Here is a 12999-nt window from a genome sequence, read left to right on the forward strand (position 1 = left end):
CTATCTAAGGAAGAGCTTTCCTGAATATGGGTAAGCCTTTGGTTACCAATGATAATTAGAGTTGGGAACTCTGTAATAAGGCGTGACTGTGTCAAATTACAATGGCAGTTTCAGCCGTCCCACTTGTTTCTGTAGGGATCATTGGGATTGTTATGAATAGGAATTAGTTAGGATTGTTGCTGTAGTATCAACATCCCAGCTGCATAGCAACCTCCCTGACTCTATTTCTGAGCTGACAGTGGAGTTCCCCAGATTTATTGTTCTATGGACCCCCCAGCTCCCTTTCTTAGGAGTGGCTTGAGTTCATGGTCATTATGACAGTCATGGGCCTATATCAGGTCATCCTAAGCCTGACATGGGAGAGTAGTCACATTCTGCATCTGGTACTTCTGTTGGAGCAGTGGCTATGTGGTCTGAAATTGGGGGAGCTCTTGGTTTGTCTCTTGTTGTGGTGATTCTCAACACTATTCTCTGCAGAAAAGCCTGTAGCAAATTGATTTCAACATGTGTCAAAATGGCTACATGTTTTCTTTTTTCAGAAAACTCTGCTGCATGTGTGATTATTATGAGATTGATTTAGTTTAAACAAAGGAGTGACCAGAGTTTTTTAGGAGTGCTCATATTAGGACCCCTTTTCATGTCTACAAATTACTGAATGGTTTCTGTGGGAATGCATCTCAAATCATTTCTATTTAATATAAAAGCATGAATATAAAATTTGACAATTGATGTACATTGTACATCAGTCACACTTTATTGCATAATTGCATAATGGCCTTTCAACTCTTTCAAGTATTATGAAAATAAAGGGAAGAAATGTATGAAAGGTTCCTTTGCTTAATAATGAGGAAGAATAGCACTTTAATAATAATAGCAAACTTCTTGCCTTTTGTGAGAATTATACCACAAGACTGTACTAATAAATGAGTACTCCTTTGAACTGCTTCAGTTGAATCTCATTCATTTCACGTTTTTCAGGTTTTTTTCTGTTCAATTGTCTCCATTAAGTGTATTTTTCTAAGTGACTGGCAGAGGGCATACTATACATAGGCAGTATCATTTAAGCTTCTTGCTTTACTGCTTTTTTGCTGTAATAAGCCATTAGCCATTGCTAATGTTATGTTTCACTGCAAGCAAGGTCAGGGTTATTATGTTAAACATGTTATAAAATATTAAGACCATTCAGATTTTTAAATTTAGAAATTATATATTTATATTTAAATAGGGTCTTAATTACATTGTAAACATATTTAAGATTTATTTCTATCAAATAAAAATGCTACGTCCCATCAAGAGCCAATTTTTTCAGCATTTGTTGACTTTTTAAACTTACATTTCTTTTTTTCCTCAAGAATGTCATTTCAAGAATACCAGTTTGATCTAGTGGTTAAAGCAGGGAAACCTAAATTGTAGTCTGGCCTTAAATATGGAAGCTAACTGTATGACTTTGGTTCCTCTTTCTCAACCCCCTAGTAAGAAGACAGTGATCTGCCATTTTTGCAAAATGTTTTCATGAAAACTGTAAGGACTTGCTAGGCAGATGCAAACATCCACACAGACTGACTTGAAGGCAACAAAAAGAACAAAATCAATTAATAGCCATAAATTACTAGGCAATTATATAACTTACTGCAGCCTTCTTCAATCTGCAACTTTTTAGATGTGTTGGGAATATCAGTCATACTCCGACTGGGAATTCTAGAAAATATAGCTTCAGTAAATTTGGTGAACATAGGCAAGGGATGTTCTTGTATTTCCATGGTATATGTCCCATTATAGATGTTCCTTAGAAAACACCAATGCCGCTAACAAATGGCTCCAGACTAGTGGAATTTGAAAATAATCTTCTAAATCAGATCTGGATGCATCTCTTCCCTCATTATCAAAACTGGATAGGAGCTGTTTTTGGAGAGTAGAAATAAATGATGTGGCTCTCAGTCCTACACTGACTGACCCTCCAAGCAACTTTCATGCATGTTTTTATGCTCCACTTCCAAAGTTCATTTTTTCTGTTATATTGCTTTGAATATTTTGTCCATTTGGCTAGATAACTTCAGTTTGATGCAGGCTAACACTATCAGTTAATTGACCAGTTTGCAGTAAAAGGACTTCAAGTGAACCAGTGCTAATCATACATATTAATACTTGTGTATCTGGTTTTACCTGCATTAATGAAATAGCATAGTGGTAAAAAAAAAACCTTGCTTATTATGCTTAACATAGAAAATCTTTAAAATATTGTTAATTTCTTTTCTTTTATTGAGTTACTCGTTTTCCCCCAAAGGTTTTTGTAAATAAATCTAGGGGATTACTGTTATATAATTCCAATCATCAGTGATAAAATGATTTCACTTTACTTCTAGCTCTCAAGTACATATCTTTGGCTAATTTGGGAACTGGGGGTGCGTGTGGGACCTTTCTATCTCAGGTGATTGGGTCACCTGGTATTTACTCTGATACTATTTAAACAAAGAAAACAAGAACGAAACAACCTATTTAAGAAAGGTATACTTCAAAATTGTACTTTTTAAAAATATCACATTTCTGATCTGGTTTGAACAACAACCATCTGTGGGCTATATGAAAATATTAATCTCTCTACTATTTGATCAGTGGTAGTAAAAGCAGGTATGGAAACATTAGAATGAATGCTTAGAAAAGGATCTTAGTTTTTAAGCTGCCTATTAAATCAATGTACATCTGCATGTTGATCTGTGTGTATGTATATAGTACAACTCACTCACACAGACACTCACATTAAAATGCCAATACATATACACAAATAATTTTCGTCTCAGGTTTATAGAAAATGTTTCTCCTGATCTTTTTCACAATATAAAGAAGTACAGAGCTTGATTTGATGATATCCACATTTCCATTTTTGCTTTTTTATCTACATAAATGATTTTTGTTTAAAATACAAAAATTATAGATAAAAATATACATTTTTATTTGTTTATTTGTGGTTTTATTCAATTTGTGTGGCTTCCCATCTCAAATACATGACTCTGGGCAGCTACAAATACTTAAAAACAATACTTAAAAACATATAGCAAAATAACACATATGACAACCAAACAAAAAAAAAGCAACAGCAATTAAAATAGCCATGACACAGCTCGTCAGATATCTGGGACCCAGGACTTTATGACAAAACCAGGTTTTTGAGGCCTTTTGAAAGATTAATAGGATTAGGCCAAATCTGATCTCCGGGTGAATGATGTTCCAGAGAGTGAGTGCCACAACAGAAAAGGCTCTCTTTGTAGGTCCTACATATTCCATTGTGTTATAGGGGACCTGGAGCATGCTTCTCCTGCCAAATCTAAGAGCATGGATAGATACAACCAGGAAGAGACAGCACAGCAACTAACACAGTCACAAAACATGAACACCAACAAGCTCTTGTGTGAGTTTTAACAGTCTGTTCCCTTCACCATAACATATGATTGAATTCTATAATTATGCATAATGGCTCTTTTATAACATTAAAAAAACTGCTTTACATTTGATTCCTATTTGTTTTTCTAGAAATTCCTGTGAAAAATTAATCAGAATTTTTTTATATTTCCAAAAAAGAATGGATCATTCAGAAATATTTCTATATGGGACCAATTAATAAAACATTATGTTTACTTGGATCAGGATCCAATTTTGTCCTGGCATTGCATTGTCTTTTGCAGTGGGGCATAAAAACAGAATATTAAACTTGACATACATTTGAAAAATTGGCTCTGAACTCTGTGTGTCTGCATATCCATAATGGCTTTAATTTTCTAAAGAATGTTTAGTGGAAAATAAATAGTAAAATATTGAAACACAGTAAATGGCAACAACCTGAGTCTAAAACAAAGCCTCTTTATATATATATAGCTACTTAAAACAAATAGCTTTAAATTCTTCCAAGACATATGTTTGAAAACTGTTTTAATAGTACAGTTTTTCTGTACTACTTTTATTTATTTTTATTTTTTTAATTGTTGCTGAATGGTTCCAGATTTTAAATGTGATAATTGGGTTGTGTCATGTATGTGTAAACTGATATTCACAAATTATATTAGTCAAGTTCCAAACTTTTGCCTTTACTCTCCAGAAAGTTTTTCAGAACTTTCATCTATACTAAAAGAGAATTACCATGTTTTAAAATGCTGAATTCAAATATATCAGACATATTGGATTTATTCTAATCCATTTCTTATGCGAGCATGTGCTGTGAGTTACTTTCTTCTCAGTGTCTGTGTTTTTTTGATAGTTCTATTAAAACATGTGGATAATTTCCTGGATGTGAAGGAAAAAAACTTTCAAAGTGGTGAAATTTTTGGAAATCAACTTCTGTCCAATATCCTTTGTGTGTGTCTCTGTGTATATTTTTTATTTAAATTAATTGTATTTATCTGTCTAGGAGTCATACTGTCCTGACAGATAAAAACTTTAGCATATTACCATGTTGTCTGAATAGCAACATTAGTCATAAGACCAAGCTTTTGTACTATTTACATAGCCCATTGATTCTGTTGATTTTTTAATTCCCTAGTTTGGTTTTACTTGAATTCGTTTTTAATTTGAATTTTAGTTTTTAAAAAAGTCATTGTCAATTTTCTTCACTCTGAAAAGTACTGAAGAAACAAAGCATTTACCAGCAATGTCAAGATGGTGATGTTTATTTATTCCATTATTTAAGTGATCTATATTGAGCGAATTTGACCTGTTTTATGATCAAGTCATTTAGATCTATAAACTGAATAAAACAGTGTTACTCTACTTTAGCATGTTACCAAAAATCTTAATAAAATGTACAAATGGAACAATGAAACAACATGTGATTGAAAAAGATGGACATTCACGTTACTAGTACTACTACTACGATCGTGTCAGGAGCCCTGAAGCACTTCCAGCTTGAAACGATGAACAATGACATCACTCTTGCCCTGAAACGATGAACAATGACATCACTCTTTCATGTCCCCATTAAGTTGCCCACTGAAGTGGTACCTATTTATCTACTCATGCTTGCCTGCTTTCAAACAGCTACGTCAGCAGGAGCTGGAGCATATGACAGGAGCTCACCCCATCCCGCTGCAGCAACTGGATCTCAAATGTGAGCCTGCCGATCGTCAGCTCACCATCCTAACTGTGTTCCTACAATTCACATTATGTTATAGTCTTAAAGAGAACTTCTAAAAAATAATGTATTTTTTACAGACATGGTCATTTCCAGTACATATAACCAGAAATCTGTCTAGAATATATAAAGGTTCTTCAAATAAAATTTTGGACTCAATTACATATAATATACAATTGAAATCTGAGAATCTTCTCTTGCGCCCAATGGTTACGTAGATGGAAAATATAACCATGGAACTTTGTTTTTCATTATGACAATTTCAGTAAAACTGTTGAATGTTGTGAATTTTTTCACAAAGGTGAAAATATTCAACTTTATCCTCAATTGAAAAATGGATCGTGAAGATGATGGAACTTGCTCCGATGGTCAGATTGACTTATTTGATTAGAGAAAGGTCAACATCCATGTAAATTGCTGACTGGAAAACTTTTATTGACTTTTTGTGTGAAACTGAAAAAAATGAATTATGATATACAGTTTTGAAGATTAGAAAAATAGATAATAGGAAAAATTCTTAATAAAATGTACCTTTTGTAGAGAAATGGATTTTCTAAGGTATTAAGGTAAGGTATTAAAAATTATAGTTGTATTGTCGAATGCAACTGAGTGTAAACACTTAACAATAAGAGATCACAAAATTATTTTTAAATGAAAGCTGACCATTACTTTATAGCAAGGCTTACAATGGTAATCAATCAATTACCAGTAAAAAATATTATGTATCTTAGTGAGAAAGCCGTTATAAATCTTAGTGGATCTTTCAGTGGTTAATCTTGCCATTTTTATATACTGTGCAGGACAATGAAAAAGGTCACCTTCCATTAGATACTGAACATTCTGCTGCCAGTCAGAATTATAGATCTATGAGCTGGCAGATAATGGTGTATAAAACCATCATTGATCAGAGAGTGAGATCTGAGAGCTAAAACAACCAGGTAGACAATTAGGTTGTGATATTTTTCTCTTTTTTGCTAGTGGAAATCAAATAGTAATTTTTCATTGATAATGACAGCCAGAAATAGTACTGTAATGTGTTTTTTGTCACCCAGATAATAAATCTAATCTGTTAGCTAGAGAAGATCAGATAACTGGCTTTTAACTGCTGATTATTGTGATATTCAACATTATTAGTTTGGGGTTTGGGGTTTTTTTAAAAAAAAAACTATTTTGGCATAGCGATAGAAAATCAATCTGAAACCAGATTACTGTGGGAAAATTGAAGTAGTTTTCTCTCTCCTTCTCAGCAATTCTACTTGACATTGTTCTTTTTCTGCAATGGAGCCACCACTTTATAGATCAATCACTGGAATTGGGAGATTCTTGTTGCTTTCTTGTTCCTCTCTTGTTATTTCTTGCTTGTGAAAGGTATATCTATGAATGGGCTCATATAGAGACATTTCCATGTCCCTGTGTGACTCCTGACTTTCTATCAGCAATCAGCAGTTTGCTTGGAACTGAAAATAAATGTTATTACATAGATCAAATATTATAAAACAGTAGTGGGCACTTTTGTGACCAAGGGCTGAACTTGATAGTTTTTAGGAAGCTGAAGACTTACCCACAGTTGGTGACGTCCTATCATATGTATGAAATGAGACTTGATTTGGGGTGAACTTGGAAGTGTTTTTGTTTTTAAAGTATGATCATGTTTATTTTATGTCATACATTATTATTTTATCTAATTCTGATCATATGAAAGTGCTCTGAGTTTCAGAGTCATTCAGATATTCATAAAGAGAAGTAGAGTTCACATAGAAGCTGAAGAAGAAATAGGACGAGGATGATGGTCAGAAAAATTGAAAATAAGTCAAAAAACAATACCTAGAATGAGTGTTTCAGGGTTTTTGATTTCAAGAAATAAAAACATCAAAACCAGCAACTAAGTTGCACTTTTTTTGCTAAGTCAACAAGTTCATGATCAAAAAGATTAAAAAATAGAAGTTGCAAAAAGGCCTGCATTTAAAGACTGTTTACCCCAAAAAGCTAGGAATCTGTTATGAGAAACAACTGAGAGACTTTATTCAGACTTTTATCTTTGCAGGTACTGCTTCAGCATACTGAAAAGAAAGCTAGATTTATGTATTATTTTGGAAGATCTAACTGGGAATAGATAGCTGTTAAAGGAAAATGGGCTAGGTCAGATAAGGAAATTAGAGATAAAAGCAGTAGGCATGAGCTTAAATGGACTCCAGAGAATGGTGGAGGACAGGAAGGCCTGGAGGAACGTTGTCCATGGGGTTGCGATGGGTCGGACATGACTTCACAACTAACAACAACAACAAAACAAAACTAATAGTACTTTTAAATATAATATATGTAGCATTTAGTGTAGCATAGCATGCCTTTGGCTGCTCTTCTGACTTTTCTTTAAAATCTCAGGATTAGTTTTAATGAAGCTGTGGTCTTCCCTCAACTTAAGCCAACAACTCCACCCTATTAGATAAGTTTCGTCCTATCTCTAATCTTCTCTTTCTGGAGAAGGTGGTTGAGGAGGTGATTGTGTGGCATGCAGAGGTTCCTGGAAATGGATTATCTAGATCAGTGGTAGTTCATGTGGTCCCTACCGCCCACTAGTGGGCGTTCCAGCTTTCATGGTGGGCGTAGGGGTTTTGTCCGATACTGAAGCACTTTCTTTTTTTTTTAATTTAATTCACTTTTTAAAAAAATTACATAGCATTATTTAAAAACATTTTCATTAGGTTTTCATAAAATTCCCCGTGACAATTTAAATTTCTGAAAATATACTATTTGTATCGCCCGCACATAAGTTTAGTTCACGTTATATAAGTGAAACTAAATGGCACTATAGTGCGACCGCAAACAAAAGAGCCTCGTCCCAGAATAGCTTGCGCATCTCCCCCCACACCACCCAGCTGTAACAGACAAGCAGAGCTGGTAGCCGGCGCCCCCCAAACCCAATCCACGATGCGTGAGAGGCATGTGCAGACGACGATACATGGTGCATTACTGTGGAACCAGTGGGCGGTTAGAAAATTTTACTACTAACAGAGATACAAAAGTGGGTGGTAGGTATAGAAAGTTCTAGATCCTTTCCAGTCAGGTTTCAGGCCTGGATATGGGACAGAAATGGCATTGATCATGCTTTTGATGATTTCTGGCAGGAGCAGGAGGGGGTAATGCCTTCATTCTAGCTCTACTTGATCTCTCAGTGGTTCATATCTGTCCTCTGAGGTCATTCTCAGTCAGTATTGATAGGAAATGAGAGGTCCGGCCCTAGAGTCCTCCTTTGTGGGGTCCTGCGGGGCTTAATACTTCCTCCAATTTTGTTTAACATCTGTATGAGTCCACTCAGTGAAATCATCTGCTATCATGGCCTAAGATATCATAAATATACTGATGACACCCAGTTATATGTCTCGCTCCATGCTGAGTTAAGTGATGCTATGACCTCCCTCTCGTAGTGCTTGGAAGCTGTTAAAGGGCTGGATGGGGAGCAACAGGCTGAAACTAAACCCTGGCAAGGATTCAAGGTACTGGTTGTCACCTTCAAAGCCCTTGGCTTGGGACCAGTTATTTGAAGGACCATCTTTTCCTGGCCACATCTATCTGACATACCAGAGCAGGGAGGCAGAGAATGCTACAGATCCCCTTTCCTAAGGAGGTTCATCTAGCAGGCCAAGCAGGGTCCCTTTTCCTAAGGAGGCCAAGAAGGACGACCTACTTCATGGTGGCTCCCGCTCTGTGGAACATTATCCCATGGAGATAATGTTGGCTCTCACTTTGACAGTCTTTCACAAGGTTCTGAAGACAGGGCTTTGCCAATGAGCCTGGGGACCCCAGAGTGGAACGGACTCATCAAGTGACTCACTTGATTGAGAGTTGTTGCCAGGTGGATGAGGAGTTATTCCTTTTTAACGTCTTTATATTGGGTTTTTATGTCAGTAACTGACATAAGTATTTTAGTCACTGAGGATGAGTGGGATGGACATCTAAATTTTCTTAAATAAACAAAATTTTAATCATAAAAAATAAATTGCTTTTTAAATAAACAATAATGCATTTGTTTGTAGCTTTCAATCATTATTTTTTCTTTGGCCATCTCTTGGTCTGAGAGTGGATAAAGCTTTTGTTAAAATACTGTAAATAAGATTTTTGGAGATTAGATTAAATGTAGCCTTATATGTGACAGATGGACTTTCCAATTTCCACAATATCTTCAGTTTGTGCTATTAAAGGTGGCTATAATTCGTGAGGATAATTTATTTGTTATTTTAAAAACTAGTTTTTCCTTCTTTTCAACTCTACAGAATGTGCCAAAATGCAGAAAAGAAAATGTATGTATGTATATATGTATGTATTTGCAGTTCAATAAATGATGTAACGATGTTGCAAAAGAACAATCAAGGAAGCAAACGGAATATGACTACAGTACACATTTGTACATAAAACTTGTGATTTTGTGTATATGTTATATTTAATTAGGGATGCGGTGGCTCAGTGGGTAAGATGCTGAACTTGTCGATCGAAAGGTCAGCAGTTCAGCGGTTCAAATCCCTAGTAACAGGGTGAACTCCTGATACTTGTCCCAGCTTCTGTCAACCTAGCAGTTCGAAGGCACGTGAAAAAATGCAAGTAGAAAAATAGGGACCATCTTTGGTGGGAAGGTAACAGTGTTCCTTTGGCATTTAGCCACATGACCACAGAGACGTCTTCTGACAGCGCTGGCTCTTCAGCTTTGAAATGGAGATGAGCACCACTCCCTAAAATCGGGAACTACTAGCACCTATGTGTGAGGGGAACCTTTACCTTTGCCTATATTCAATTAGTTAACATTGTTAACATACATAACTTACATAAATGTAACATGTTACATTTAATTTGTTAATATAATTTGTTGTGCAAATGTTACATTTAATTTGTTAGCATAACTTTATATTTGATCTTCGTGTGGACATTTCAAGGATACATGTTATTTAAAACAAATACACAACATTGATTAAATTAATTACACCCTTCTTTATATACAGGACACCAGTGTATTTTCAACACACACAAACACACACTGAAGAATATTTCCTATACATTGACCGGAAACTGATCAGAACCTGAAAATGATTAATTTTAAGCAAATGTTTCATAACTGGGATATCTGTAGATAAGTAAAAGTAAGTATTTTATTTTGCCTAATTTATAATCAATATATAAACATTTACGCATTTCATATTTCAGTAAAAATTACTGATAAATATAGGAATATAGGAATAAGTGGTTACCATCCTACAACTGGTAAATCTTCAGATTTAACTACCATCATCCCTAACTGTTGTAACAAGTGTTCTAAAACATCAGAAGGGCATCAAGATGGGGAAAACCATTCTACACAGTAGGATTTCTAGAAGTTCTTAGAGTGAAGCAGGGTCCTTTTTTTCTATTCTCAGAAACAGAGTTAAGGTTGACAAAAAACTATTGTCAAATGTACTTAATTTCCATAATTTACACATAATATAACATTTAGCTCTTTTGGTACATATGCTAAATACTTTCTTTTTCTCTACCTCTCCACTATATTTATATGTTGTATACCGTATGTGTTGTTGGAAGAAATGTCCATCTGGGTTCAGTTCCAAGTGGGGAGAAAGACACTGGAAACATGAAGGCTATTTGGAAAGATGGTTTAATGGTGAACAGGACCACATGGTTTGAAGTCCTGGGTAGCTGACCACATGGAGTGGAGTGGGAGAAAGATTTATACCCTGTCTTGGGCTTTGAACTTGCTTCTTGTTCCTGTGAAAGAAATGTATTCTGATTGGTTGTCAAACTGCCAGTGATTAATCCAGTGACTGTACAGTTAAATCTTCCCCGCATGCTGGGAAAAATTCATCCTGTTTTCCATTGCAGCCTGTTAAAACCTGCTGTGGGATCTAAATTGAGACCTCAACCTGCTGCTCCCCCAACGCCGATTGTGGTGCAGGGTGAGACTCGTTATGAGGTGAAGAAGATTTTGGACTCCAGATTGTAGAGGGGACGTTTGCAATATTTTGTTCATTGGAAGGGATACCCCTTGTCTGAAGTCACGTCGGTGAAGAGTTGGGATGTTCAGGCAGACACCATAGTTAGGCAGTTTCATGATAAATTCCCTGATAAGCCTAAGGTTCCTTCTGGGGGCGGGGGGGAGAGGTGGTTAATGTGCTAATTGTGTTAACCCCTGACTTCAGTCTTGTTCCAGATTTCGTTCCTTTCCTGAGGTGGGGAAGCCTATCAGTTTTGGAAGGCAGGTTTTGTTTTTGTTTTTTTTGCTTCTTAACTGCCACATATTTTAGCTGGGGAAGTTGGGAGGGGGTTGTTGTTGGAGCGGTAGAAATGTAGTCATAACAACATACGGTATTCAGGGACATCCTGTGTCTGATGAAACTGCCTGAAGATTGTATCCAATTGAGTGTGAAGAGTTGATTGGACAATGTGGGTGTGCGGCAGGGCTGTGAACTGTCAACTGGGTGTGGAAAACCTGGAAGCTTTCAGTTTCGGATTTTCCCAGCTGTGCCAACATGACATCTCTAATAAATTGGAACTTTGAGGAACCTCAAGCCTCAGAGCTTTATTTTGTTGGGGGTGTTCCTTGGAACCCTGACAATGATAGGACTAGCTTCATTATGTCATCACCCAGAAAGATTCAACCAAGTCTGGGACTCAAGACAACCTACCATGCAGGGGTAACCAACTTACCCCTGCATGGACCCATGGGAGTCTAACAACCAATCAGGATACCTGCCCTTACACAGGAACAGGAAGCTCCAAGGCGGGGTCCAAGAGAGGGTATAAATCTCTCTCACCCATGTGCTCAATTGCCCAGGGTCCTTGAGTGGCTCAGACTGCTAAGACAGTCTGTTATTAACAGCAGCTGCTTGCAATTATTGCAGGTTCAAGTCCCACCAGGCCCAAGGTTGACTCAGCCTTCCATCCTTTATAAGGTAGGTAAAATGAGGACCCAGATTGTTGGGGGCAATAAGTTGACTTTGTATATAATATACAAATGGATGAAGACTATTGCTTGACATAGTGTAAGCCGCCCTGAGTCTTTGGAGAAGGGCGGGATATAAATGCAAATAATTAAAAAAAAACCACCTCAAGCCATGTGGTCCTGCTCACCATTAAGCCATCTTTCCAAACAGCTTCCATGTTTCCAGTGCCTTTCTCCCCACTTGGAACTGAACCCAGATGGACATTTCTTCCAACAATTGTAAACTATTGGGGCTTAACAACTGAAATACAGAGAATAAGAATAAACCAGCAAAAATTTCCACATAATTATTTGCCCACTAGGACAGGGGTCCCCAACCTTTTGGACCTCAGGGACCACCAAGTCCATAATTTGAAATCCTGGGGACCACTAATGCGAATCCAGCACGCCACTTGCTGAAGCGCCTGGACTCCCAGTGATGGGATGGAGTCCTTCAGGCACTGTCCCTCTTCTCTCTTACTCTGTTTTTCCCCCTCTCCCCTCTCTTTTCCCCTCTTTCTCATTCTCTCATTCTCTCTCCTCTCTCTCTCTCCCACTCATTCTCTCATCTCTCTTTCTCTCTCCCCCCTTTCTCTCTTTCTTTCTCTCTCCTCTCTTTCCCTCTTTCTCCCCCCTCTCTCTTCGCCACTCTTTCTCTCTCATCTCTCTCTCCCCTCTTTCTCTCCCTCTCCCTTTCTCTCCCCTTTCTCTCCTCTCCTCTCTCTTTCCCCATTTTCATTCTCTTTCTCTCCCCTTTCTCTCTCTCTTGCTCTCTCTTTCTCCCTCTCTCCTCTTTCTCTCTCCCACACTTTCTTTCTCCTCCCTTTCTCTCTCATTCTCTTTCTCTCTCCCGTTCTCTCTTTCTCTCTCTCTCTTTCTCTCTCTTTCTCCCCTTTCTTCCCCTTTCTCTCTCTCTCTC

General features: G+C 37.0%; 1 protein-coding gene across 1 annotated transcript in view; it reads left to right on the top strand.

The window, feature by feature from the left end:
• Positions 1-12999, top strand: part of MCC (MCC regulator of WNT signaling pathway) — a 236033-nt gene that overhangs the window by 47802 nt on the left and 175232 nt on the right. The window lies entirely within an intron of this gene.

This window comes from Ahaetulla prasina, chromosome 2 (assembly GCF_028640845.1).
Source record: "Ahaetulla prasina isolate Xishuangbanna chromosome 2, ASM2864084v1, whole genome shotgun sequence".
NCBI classification, from domain to species: Eukaryota; Metazoa; Chordata; class Lepidosauria; order Squamata; family Colubridae; genus Ahaetulla; species Ahaetulla prasina.